Raw genomic sequence first — 13,603 nt, forward strand, 5'->3', positions numbered from 1 at the left:
AATATCGTTGATCTTCGGCTTATAATAGTCCATCAAAGCCTTAGGATTCGCTGCTTGATCTCCCATTATGACTAGAGCTTCATCTTCAACTTTCTCCTCAACAAAAACTTCTTCTTCAAATACCTCCTCCGCTTTTTCCAGTGTTCTCTTTCGAGATCGAGAACGCATTGGCATAGACGCTCTCTAGAATACCTGAAAAAGCAACAAGCAAACAAGTAAGTAAAATATTCGAGTCAGTGAACTTTAACGACCACTGATGACAAGCACATAAACTAAAAATTAACACCGAGTCCCCGGCAGCGGCGCCAAAACCTTGTTTGGATGAAAACACACGCTAATATTCTCGCAAGTATACGCGTTCTCAAGTAATGTAGAATTAATTCTAGTTCATTCCCACAAAGACTGGTTTAGGTTAACTTCAATCTATGCACTTATGCAACAATGGTATGGTTATTATTCAATGCTAAGATGATAACAAGTTGAGATTATTTATAACTAAGATATTAACTAATATTAAATTTAACTAAGAGATTAAAAGGTTGATTTACTATATGAGAGAAACATGGGATTCTAACTTCATTATTACTTCATTCAAAGTCATTGTTCTTATCCTTAGCATGCAATGGTGATGAAACTAATCAGACAACATGAAACTAGTAAACGCCAACTTCGTTACACGAATACCCTACTACTAGACATCCACAAAAGAGATAAAAGCTGAATAGACACCAAATATGTTGAGACCCTATCTATCTATAGAATTTGACAACATAAAGGTTTAATACGCAAGTTATCTATCGTGATTATATAGGACACGTAAGATGGTTAAAATTACCTATGAATCATGCATATTAAATACATGAACCTATGCTAGCATGTTAAGTTCTAAACCTCTAAATTCACTTTCGCTTCAATAGAGATTAACACGCTATCTTATAAGTTCGTGATGCTCATAAGATGAATAAGCACAACCAATACAAGGATATCATACAATCACCACACACTAAGGTATCGAAACAAATTAACTATTGAAATCCATAAGTAAATCCACTAGAACTCCACGATAATGATTAGTTCATAACCGAACTCATCATCACCGCGAGTTCCGATGAAAGCATGGTATAATAAACTAAGTCTTTGTAAAACTGAATAATAAACCAAAGTACTTAATCAAGAGTATAGGTTCAACAAAAAAGAAAACTAGCATCCAAGATTACAACTTAAACAAAGAATCACAAGAATAAACTAGATCATCTTCGCCTTTGTTTTATTTGTGCTCCTAGGTCTTCTCGTTGTCTTCTTCTTAAGCTCCATTCTCAAAAACGTCTTTAGATAGACTTTATATAGCTGTAGAATAATCCTGGGCTTCAAACTCTCAAAATCCAAGTAGAAACAGAATTCTGAAAAACCGACCTGGCGTGGTCGCACGCTCTCCCAGCGCGGGCGTGCTGTCCTTCTGTTGTTCTGGCGCGGCAGCGCGCTGTCACAGCGCGGGCACGCTGACATTCTGGAAAATATTCTTCTTTATGTTTTCTTTGCTGGTTCTTGATGGCATTCAACGAGAATTTATCCAAGACACCTTCTTAACACCATTTTAGCACCAAAGCAATGCTAAATCTCCTCGATCCTTTATATATGCCTGAAATGCAAAACACTACAAAAACACATCAAATACACAAATAACTTGAGTACAAAACACCAATTCGAGCCTTTATAGGACATTCTAAGTGGACATAAATTCCACTTAACAAGGATGTGCAGAAACTTAGTGGAAGAGTTGCAGCTTTGGGATGATTCATATCCAAGTCTGTGGACAAGTGTTTTCCCTTCTTCAAGGCTTTGAAGAAGGTGAAGGATTTTGCATGGATGGAAGAAAGCCAGGTGGCATTTGAGGAGTTGAAGAAATACATGACTCAAGCACCATTGTTGGCCAAACTTATTCTTAATGAAACTTTGTACTTACATTTGGGTATTTCAGAAAATGCCTTAAGCGCCGTATTGGTTAAGGAGGAACTTAAAGTCCAGAAACCCATATATTATGTCAGTAAGATTCTGCACGGTGCTGAGTTGAATTATTCAACTATTGAAAAGTTTGCTTTAGCCCTGGTGATGGCCTCAAGAAAGTTGCGTCCTTACTTCTAAGCTCATAAGATTGAGGTACTAACGAATCAGCCTTTGAGAAACATCATTCACAGTCTTAAAGCTAGTGGAAGATTGATTAAATGGGACATTAAGCTGGGAGAATTTGACATAAAGTATAAGCCACGAACGGCGATAAAATCCCTGGCCTTGGCTGACTTCGTGGTTGAATGTACCATCCCCAACCAAGAAGCCCGGGGCAATAAGATACTGTACCTCGGGATATGGAGGGAAAAGAGGAACATAAAGGAGTACATAACAAGGAGAAGGAGTTCTGGGTTCTATATTTTGATGGAGCATCAAAAAAAAATTCGAGTGGAGCAGGGCTAGTTTTACAAAGCCCTGCTGGATTCTTGATTGAATATGCTATGAAGTTAGATTTTCCGACTATAAATAATGAAGCTGAGTATGAAGCTCTGATAGCTGGCCTTGGCCTAACAGGGATGTTGGGAGTCAAAAACTTGAGAGTTTGTGGAGATTCGAAACTTATGATATCCCAGGTCAAGGGAGAGTTCGAAGCAAGAGATGAAATAATGGCAAAGTATGTACACCTGGTGAGAGCTGTGATGACCCAATTAAATGAGTGCCATTAGAGGTAGAAGAAAGTTCCGGGAGCGTGTATTTTCGTGTTTTAAAACCACGCAGCATATATGTCAAGCTTGTTGCCCCGATAGGGCTTGGAAAATCATGGATAGATCCCATTAAGGCCCATATCCAAACTGGTTGGCTCCCGACTGACGTGACAGAAGCATGAAAGTTGGTTGTACGAGCACCAAGGAATTCTTTGATTAATGGAATTTTATAGAAGGGGTCTTATGTGGTTCCCTGCTTGAGATGTCTTAGGCCCGACGAGGCACGTTTGGCCCTCGAAGAAGTACACAAAGGGATTTGTGGGAAACACTTGGGGGGCAGAGCTCTTGCGCATAAGATAACCTGATTAGGCTTCTATTGGCCAAAAATGATGGCAGATGCCAAAGACTAAGTGAAGAAGTGTGATCGTTGCCAGAAATATGCACCAATTGTCCGACAACCCCCCGAGATGCTAACTTCTATCAACTCTCCCATCCACTTTTCTATGTGGGAATGGATATCCTCGGGCCTTTCCCTATGGCCACAGCACAAGGAAAATTTTTAATTGTGGAAATTGACTACTTTACTAAGTGGATCGAAGCCAAGCCTTTAGCCAAAATTATGACTAAGCAATTTGCACAATTCCTGTGGGAAAACATATTATGCAGATATGGAATCTCTCGCATCTTGGTAACTGATAATGGAACATAATTCAATAATGAGGAATTGAAGAAGTACTGTGAGGAGAATGAGATTGAGCTACGGTTCACTTCCGTGGCCCATCCTCAGGCCAATGGGCATGCAGAAGTAGCAAACCAAATTATTTTGGATGGATTATAGAAGAGGATTAAAAAATCCAGGAATAACTGGGTAGATGAGATACTTCCGGTACTCTGGGCTTACAGGACCACTTGTAGAGTCACTACGGGGGAAACACCGTTTATGTTAGCATATGGGGCAGAAACAGTCGTTCCAGTGGAGATATCACATTCATCTTCGAGAGTTCAAGCATACAATGCTGAAGAAATGAGGAATGAAAAAGGTTAGCCCTGGACTTAATAGATGAAGTGCAGGACGAAGCACATGCAAAGATTGTGGAATATCATAAAAAGCTTTATTTTATTATAACCTAAGGGTAAAAGAAAGGTTTTTCAAGCAAGGTGATTTGGTCTTAAGGAATGTGGAAGCTTCTGGAGTAGGGCAGAGGGGAAAACTTTACCTTGAATTGAGAAGGGCCATACAAGATTAAGAGCGTTCAAGAAATAGGATCCTACAAGTTAGAGACCATGAATGGAGATGAAGTACCAAGGACTTGGCACACTCAGAACCTAAAAATTTATTACATATAGTTCATCAGAAAGGAAGTACTAACTTATGGTTCAAAAGCACCATGAAGCTTTGCTTGCTTAAGATTTCATATTTTAGTTCAATAGGATTTCTATTTTAGTTCACAAAAATTATGTATTTGAGTTTTTGAAAAATATAATAGAATGAAAATATGCAATCCAAATGCAGATAAATATAAAAACAATAAAGTTCGATAAATAAGGAGACTACATGTCCTGAGCATAAATAACATAAGTAACAAAGCCATGAAGTGCCGATAAAAACTCTAAGGAGCGGAAGTTTCCACTGCATCCATATCATCTCCTCCGCTCTCACATGATGTCTCAACAGTACCGGTCTCGGAGGAAGAAGAGCTGATATCCTCTGCGACAGGCCTAGAAGATGACTCTGGAGCAAGAACCGGCTGGGTATGAGGGATATCCTCAGAGACAAATACGCGGGTATGAAAACTTTGTAGTAAAGTCTCGTCATCTGGACAAGGATAGTCCGCCGGGTTAATATCATGACAAGCATCTTTCACAGTCCCAAGGGCCGTGTCCCAACCAGTCTTGAAAAACCCGGGAAAAACCGAATCATCCCTAACCCGCATGGTCTGAGTGAACCCGTCTGTGTCCAAGTAAGCGTTGATGATTCTATCTTTCTCAGCTTTAAGCTTCACCAACTCCGCATTGGCTTCAGGAAGTTCCTCCTCTTTGCTCTTCATCTTCATTTCCAGGGCTGTATGCTTGACCTTCTGCTTCCTCAAGGCCCTGTCGGATTTCTCTGAAGCCTTCTTCTAAGACTCGGCATGTCTCACGGCCGCTTAAAAATGAGCGTTGGTTTAAAATAAGAAAAAAACATGAGATAAGGCAAGGCAAGGTTCATGCTTTAAAAAAGAAAAAGGGAGATGTTTAAAATTAGAAAAACATACCGAGGCAACGGACTGAGCTCCCATAAGCTTCACACGCTCGAGGTCATGGCCGTCCACAACGTCTGTAAAGTCCTTAGGAGTAATGGAATGATAGGACCAATCCCAAGCATGCTTCATGGAACCAACCACGGTATGTCCACGGTGAAAACCCCAAAGAGGCTGAAATGAGCCCGTAGGAGTAGAAGCAGGAGTGGCAGGGGTTTCAGTACCCACCGAAGAGGCCTCCACCATAGGCTCTTTATGCTTCTTCAGGAAGCTAGGCTCCGTAGCCTTACCACGGGGATCCAACCCTGCAAGCCAGGCCTTCTTCATCCTAGTTGTTTCCTCAACAACCGGACAGAGTTGTTTATCACCTGGGCCACTGAAAAAGAAACAGAAAAAAAGGATATGGTATGTTAATAACATCTAAGAAAAGGAAAATAAAGTAAAGAATGAGAAATACCCTATTGAGTGACTATAGAAAGTCCCACATGGATCAGGGAAAATTCCTCCAACAAAGTCCAACTGGAAGTCTGACCCTCATCTTTAATAAGCTCCATATATATAATATTTTCATTTTCTGATAGGCGAATGGTCTTGGGGCTTCCTTCATTAACTTTGCCAAAGGAAGACCTAAAAAGGGTGCCTCAATCACCGTTCTCCCATCTTAAACCAACAAAACTATCCCTCCAGTGCTGGTTGTTATCAGGGATGGAGGCACTGTTGAAAATTTGTGGGCACTTGGGCCTCTGCCTTATGTAAACCCAACCACAAGAGGACTGTGAATTGTTATTGTTAGTGTTTTTGCCCTAGAGACAACACTATGATGTTTTAGTTTAAGACATTATGATTATTAATGTTTATGGTCTATCGATTATTCCCTTTATAGTTTATTAATTCTTAATTTACTGCGATATAAATATTACATTAATATATGTCCTTGGAATATAATATGCAATTATATATCTCTAAGTACGTGACTTAGAAATGAGATTATGAGAATAATATCAATATTCCTAAAGGTCCCTAGTCGAGTATTATTATTAAGGGACAATAATAATGCATTAAGACTGGCGTGTTTGTTGACTGATGATCACATCTCATTAATCATAGGTATAATGATACTAAAGTCAAAAACACATGCAGATGTATATGTACATGGTGTTGGACAGACCCAATGTGAGATTCTACATGTCTATTGTGTCATAAGTAATTCTCACAGTGATAATGATGTAATGGTCCTTAGACCTGGAGTCATTATATTTCTATACGAGAATTAACATACATTGATTCCATTAAAAGTTATCCTTGACCGGGTAATGATAAAAGTGGACATTGGGTATATTATGAATTGTATGAGAAATATGAATGATCTAGATGGGATTTAACCCTCCTATTTAGGAGTAATATTATTGGCCTCTTGTGTGAGCTAGAATATGAAATGCATGGCCACGCTCAAATGTTGATTTGATATGATAGTCTACTCATTGATCAATGAAACTTGGATTAAACTAAGATGAGGATGACACATTACATGCCTCTAGTTTAATCTATAATATTTGGTTAAAGGGATTATATTATATTGTACATTATTCACGAAAGGTTTAATCGATCACAAATTTAATTATTATTACTTGGGTAACAATGATGTATTACTAGATGCCACTCATTGTTTATAATTTTGTAAGGTCCCGTAAGAGGGCTATTTTAAGCTAGAAGGGGGGTTGAATAGCTTAATTACCAATTTAAAAATTTTTGTGGTGTTTTAAAAATATTTTATCCCTTTTTAAAACTTTACCGAGTGGTTATGCAGTTTATATGTGCGGAAAATAAAGTGTAAGGAAAGAAAATACCAAATGGTGATTTTATCCTGGTTTGCGATGGCGCAACCTCTAATACATTCGCTCACCCCTACTCCAGTCCCCGAGCTCCTCTCCTGGACTCGGGATTTTCCCTTATAATAAACTCGCTCCATTAGTAGGCGGAGAAGCCTTTACACCCTTTACAAGTATTTGTCTTGGTGTGTAACACAAGGGTCACCACCTCAAAATAAATATATTACCTACACAACTTATCTTAGACAATAACTCCCCGCTATTTCTTCAAAGTTGTTGTAAAGCCTTTGTGTGGACTTGGCTTCCTTAGCTTTTACCGGTCTTGGATCTTAGTGATCCGGTCTAGGGTCTTTCCTCTTCTTCATGGCGCGAAGACTACTAACTCCCCGTTAGTACGTCTAGGACTTGGGTCTTAGAACGAGAATCACCTCACGTCACTTCACCTTACTATAAAACTAATAAGACAATCCACGAAACAAAACAAGTAGGAAACGATTTGTTTTGAACTAGTATGTTACTGTACTAGCCCACAAATAGTATAATATCCAAACAAGAATATTAAAACTAATTAGTTATACTTGACTTAGAATAATACAAGATGGTCAAGTATATTAATAATTACTTCTTTATAGATTTAATAAAGTTGTGGAGTAATATGAGAAGTCCCTTTTCATATTAAGCACTTATGGCTTATGACTTCTTTAGTATTCTACTTCTTTTAATTAAGTATTTACAGATCGAAGAATACTTTAATTACAACCTCGCAGTTGTAATTTACCTTTAAGTATATCAACTTAAGGTTTTAAGGTATACTTGTATATTGACGATTATAAGGTCAAAGTATACTCTTTTAACTTCAAGCATGTTTATAAGATTTATGAGTCTTAGCCAAGATCCAATTAAATAAGTGCAAGTAATTGGCTTAAGATTGTGCTTTCGAAGTTTGGACGAATAATTACGAGTATTTTATAGATATCGTAGTATAACCCCACGGAACACTGAAAGATGTTAGAAGGGGCTTATACGATATGACTCGTAATTGTTTATATATACGATATGTGTTAGCCAAGATCCAATTAAATAGTGTAAATTAATTGGCTAACTCGTGAATTTGATTCTTCCTTAATTTTAACGGATGATTACGAAGTGTTTATAGATCGAGTTATAATCCCCCAGAACACTAAAGATGTTAGAAGGGATTAAAACTTTGCTTCGTAATAATTTATGTGCACGAAATGGTTAGCCAAGATCCAATTAAATAAAGTGCAAGAAATTGGCTAACTCGTGAACTTAATCCGTTTTGATATTTGACAAATTACGAAGTGTTTATAGATCGAGTTATAATCCCCCGGAACACTAGAGATGTTATAAGGGATTAAAACTTTTATTCGTAATATTTTATGTGCACGAATAATGTTAGCCAAGATCCAATAATAAAAATAATTGGCTAACTCTTGAACTTGGGTCAAATATAATCTCCCCTTTGGAGATAAAGTACTTTTGTTTATAGATCTTCTTTTTGAGATGATTTATGTGAAGATCAAGTACTTATTCGAATTCCGAGTTCGAATCTTAGTTCTCTTGAGAACTTTGTTTATAAGATATCTTGTATTAGAGTTTAAGATGAAGTAGAGAAATTAAGTACAAAGCTCAAATAAAAAGAACTCAAATAAGAAGCTAAAAGTTACCACTTTTGAAGAACGGTCGGAAAAGTTCGCCGGAAAAATTCGCCGGAGGTTGGGCCGGATTTTGGCTCTTTGGTCGAACTTGGTCAGCCCTTTGGGAGGCCGGAAAGTGACAGTGGATGAGCTCACTTGGTGGGATAAAGCTTGGTTGGGTGAATCTAAGCTTGGGTTTCAAAAACATTGTATATATGTAAGTATATAGAAGAGAGAGAGGGTTTTTGAGAAGAAGTGTGTATATAGAATTTGAAAGAGATGAAGAGAAGCACTTCTTGAAAAAATCCCAGCAACTTTATGGCTCTTTAGCTTGAAGAAAATGGGTTGGGGTGGGGGTTTATTTATAGGAGAAGTTGGGTGGAATGAATGGTGTAGATTTAAGGAAAATGGATGGTGGATGGTGTATGTCACTTGGATTGATGACATGACAAGTAAGTTGTGTTTCTTTGACATAGCCATATAAGACAAACAACTTTATGGGTTCAAAAACCCAGCTGATATATTTGAATATATATGTATTTTCCTTTTCTTCTAATCATTGTTTAATCACCTAATTAAGGATTAAACACCATTAATTATGACCACCTTAAAAACTCCTAAATAAATACCATAAAAAATATGATAAATACTTAAATAATATAAAATGCTGTCTTGCAAGTTTTGGTCAACTTTAGTCAATGATAGTTAGGTCAAACGTGGTCAACTGTGGGACCAACTGCCTCGATTTTTGTGCCCGGACAAAAATTCTCTGAATGCTACGCAATTTTTACCATACTTATAAATACCATTTAAATGATCCATACCAAAGTTCAAGTCATTCTAGAATGTGAAAGTATTTTATCTAAAAATGAAACTGTTCTGTCAGCCTTTCTTCCGAGTAAAAATATCATTGGTCTTGAAATAAAGGAGATGGATCTTTTGACCAAAGTTTTAACTTGTATAAATACTTAAAATATATTTCCTAATATATAAAATATATTTTGATGAAAGGAAATGTGTTTTAGTATTTTTGAATAATTTTCTCCGAGAAATGCTATTTTGCGAAACGAGAGAAAATTACTGTAAGTATATAGGAATGAGTTGCAGAATTGGATATTAATATTACAATCATGAATATTAATAATATTAGAATAAAAACTCTTTTGATATATATAGAGATATATTATGGAGCGAAGAGTTAAATATTTTTGATATAGCACGAGACCTCTAAAGAATATTTCCGATATATTCCTTATTCGAGCTTGCTGCCATATTCCTGTTGCAACACAGATCTAAGAAATATCATATCTTGATGTTTCTTCTTTGATCGTATTGCCTTTAGAGATTCATTCCATAAAGATATAGTTTTGATATTTTCAAGAATGGAATATCTTTTTTATCTGTTTTAAAAGACATGATTTTGCTAGTTTGACTTTTTGACTCTGATTTGAATCAGTTAAATTCATGTCCTAATGGAGAGGATCTATGTGTTCTTAATTTTATGTTTAATCGTACAAATGCCAAAATAAATAATATATCGAAGATATCCTTTCAATCTTTCCCTTTTTGGTATTTGCCAAACAAACATAAAATTATCAGTGTGTGCTTCCCCTTGGTGTATGCATGAATTTTTGAAAAATATTTTGCACATAAAGCATTTATTTACTTAGAGATTGAATCTCTTTCTTGAGATCCTGCAAAATACTTTGTTAGATGTATCATACAATAATAGAAGCACAAATAGATCCTTGTATATCAAAAAGATAGCAATTTTCTAAATTTTGAAAAAGAGGGGTCCAATTCTTTTATCCTTGTTCAAATTTATCATGATCTGATCATAATTTCTCTTCCCCTTTTGTTTGGTATATGCCAAAAAGAGTGTATATATATTTATGAGGAAGAGTTTTATCTAAAAGTATTGACTAGGTAAACATGACAATTGGATCATAGATCTAGTCAAGTACATGTATTTTGATCAAGTAGGAATTATATGCATGATATTGTTGATCTGTTTTTGCATGTATTGAAAGAAAATAGTTAATGTAATACTGTTGAGATATAGTCAGTTTAACTGATCAAAATAGAAGAATTGTTTTAAGCATGCATGGTTTAATTTAAAAGATAGGATGTAATGTTTAATAGCCAATACTAATTATATCTATTAGTAGTTGATCCCTTTTCAATTTGATTACCAAGGATTGTAGTCAGAACAGTTTTTATAAGAATAATTGCATGAATGTATGATTTAGCCGTCTGTTTGAACTATACTCAAATCAAAGAACAGTCAATTTAGTTTTAGCAAGTTCATTTCAGTTTGACAGATTGCATGTAACTTTAGACCAATTATATTAAGCCAATTTTATTCTTTTTCAATCTGTAACATAACATGATTTATACAACCACGACCTTAGTGATTTACAGTCTAGCATACATATTTTTCAATCACAATTTACAAAGACTGTCACTAATACAATCAATGTTCAGGTTACAAAGTCTGAGATCTAATACATACTATTTGGTCAAATCGACTTTGCTGGATCTTGTCATGTTACAAATTCTAACACTAATACAATCCATGGCTATTCTAGGTCTGAGTAACAGACTACACAGTTTGGAGATCTAATACATTCTAAGGAAAATTCACATGTCTAAAACAACCAAAATTAGTACATATAAATCCACATTATTGATACTCAATAATTTTACAAAGTCAATTTCCACAGTTGGATTGGTTTGAGACTGAGATACCATACATTAACCTAGTGTGTGTATGTGAAGTAAAAGGAGCAAAAGTTGAGAATTTTTATACCTGTTTTACCTTGTTGACTTTGACAGGTTTCTTGGGAAGTCAAGTTGTATCCCTTGTATGCTTCTGAAAGGTTCTTATTGGCTTCAAAGGACTTAACCTTGCCATTCTTTGCTTCTGGAGTTCACTCAGGGGCATTTTTCCTGCATATTAATTAAATACAGTACAAGGACCACCCTTTGGTAATCTGTCAGTTTTAATACAGCAGATTTATATATTAATTTAAATTTATCATGAAAGTTCTGCATAATGGTTAAAAATTGATTTCTGATTTTGTAAGTATTTCTGTTAAGAATAAATCAGAAGCTACTTAGTACCACAGAACACTAGATATGGCAGAGTACACTAAGACTGAATCAGACAAAACATAACTGACTCTTATACTAGCAGTTTTATCAATAAAGAAACAAGCCATGATATATTACCAAAAGTGTTCTCAATAATCAGTGTGGTTCACTGATTATTTAGAACAAATTCCTGAACCTGTTTTAAGTCATCACAAACCAAAGAAGTGCATACACTTCTAAAATTCAAAGATCAACAGAGTTTGAATATTCATAGCAACAGATAATACAGAATCCCTACAAAGTGCAAATATATCAAAAAATAACAAAAGTGGTACATAATAACAAGTACAAATACAACATCACATATCAGACTTCATCAACCAGCAGAATCAAGCAAACTTAACCAATCACATTTCCATCAGCATCACAGATATGAACCAAATCAGGAAAATTATCAATCAGTTGACCTTTAGCACCCACATTAACCTCTTCTAACTCATGAATCATAGCAGTGTTATCATACATAGGTACTTGAAGGGAAGAGACAGTGTCATGATCATTCATGCAAGGAGTTCCTAGAGTAGATGCAGCCAAATGCTCTAAATATGTAATCATATATTTGCAAGAGGCAGTGAGACTCTCTAATTCTCCTACTTTTTCTTTAATCTCATTATTTTCTTCCTTAACCCTCTTAAGTTCAAGTTTTAGTTCATGAAACATGATTTTGACAGACTCAAACTTAGACAGAAACACATCTTCCTCTCTAATGAATTGAGGAATAACTGTGGGAGTTGCCTCTTGAGGATCACAGTGCATCATGGGCACTTGTGGCCTAATGTGTTCATTAGTTATTTGAGAATCAGCAAGATTAGAAAATGCTTTAGGCATGTTAATGTCGCAAAGTGCAAAGAATGATGACATTAGCATACCATAAGGCATATAATCTACAAGATGTGCATTGATCATGTTTAGAATAATAACATAAGATATACTGAAGTGAATTTGTTTGTGCATAAAAGATAGATGATTTTCATATCAAAGAAATTAAAGTACTTACTTTGATTTGGTTTTGGTATAACATTTGCCCTAATGATTAGAGCAAGATGTTGAAATATGCCAGTGAAGTGTTTGAATGAATACCACAATTAACATCACAGAGACCATCAGGAATGTCAGATTTACAAAAAGTGCCAATCATTAGTTCAAATTCAGATTTGTTAAAAACAAATAGAGAGAAGATATCCTCACAAGGCAACTCACACAAATGCAAAGGTAAATGCAGTTCCCTATTAATGCTTTTGTTATCAACACAAATGACCTTTTTGTTGACTGATGTAGTGAAATGCAGTATGCCATCTACCCCTTTTATGGTATTCATGTTACAATAGAACTCTCATATGATGTGTATGCAGTAATGCTTACCTAAGTTATACATGAGACCATCCCACCTAGCCCTTCTAATTATGAACTCCACTTCACCCTTCACATCAACACAAGTGCCAGGTTGGACATTTTTGACAAGTTCAAGAAACTTTTTGGAGTTTGAAGGGTTTGACAATTTTGGTGGAGGGGGCTTTGGTGTGTTCATAGAGGTGTTTGGATATTGTCTTAGATTGGCCTTTCTGGTATAAACTTTGGCTAGCAAAGGTTTATGAGGTCTAGGATTAGGGGATTTAGGGTTTTGATATTTTCTGCTTTGATAGAAAGGGATGGTATGGTTCTTGTATCCCTTTCTGAATTGTCTTGGAGGGAAGTGTCTGTTGTGATAGTGTTTAGGTTGTGAGGTTTGAACAGTTTTGAAAGCAGAGGTTTTGTGGTGATGAAACTGATTTTTCTCCATATCTTCAAGAAGATATGGGTTTTCAATCAGTGGTCTTGGTTTAGGGTAAAAGGGTTGGCATTTGGGTTCATGTTGCAAGTGAAGTGGAGTTTATGCAACTAGTGTGTGTGTGAATGCAGCATACAAGATATGCATTTATATAACCATTTAACACATATGTAAAGAGAAAAGATTTTAAAAATTAAGATTTTTAGAAATTGTTTACTGTTCATGAACAGTGAAAAACATTTAA

This window comes from Apium graveolens, chromosome 10 (genome assembly GCF_009905375.1).
Source record: "Apium graveolens cultivar Ventura chromosome 10, ASM990537v1, whole genome shotgun sequence".
NCBI lineage: Eukaryota > Viridiplantae > Streptophyta > Magnoliopsida > Apiales > Apiaceae > Apium > Apium graveolens.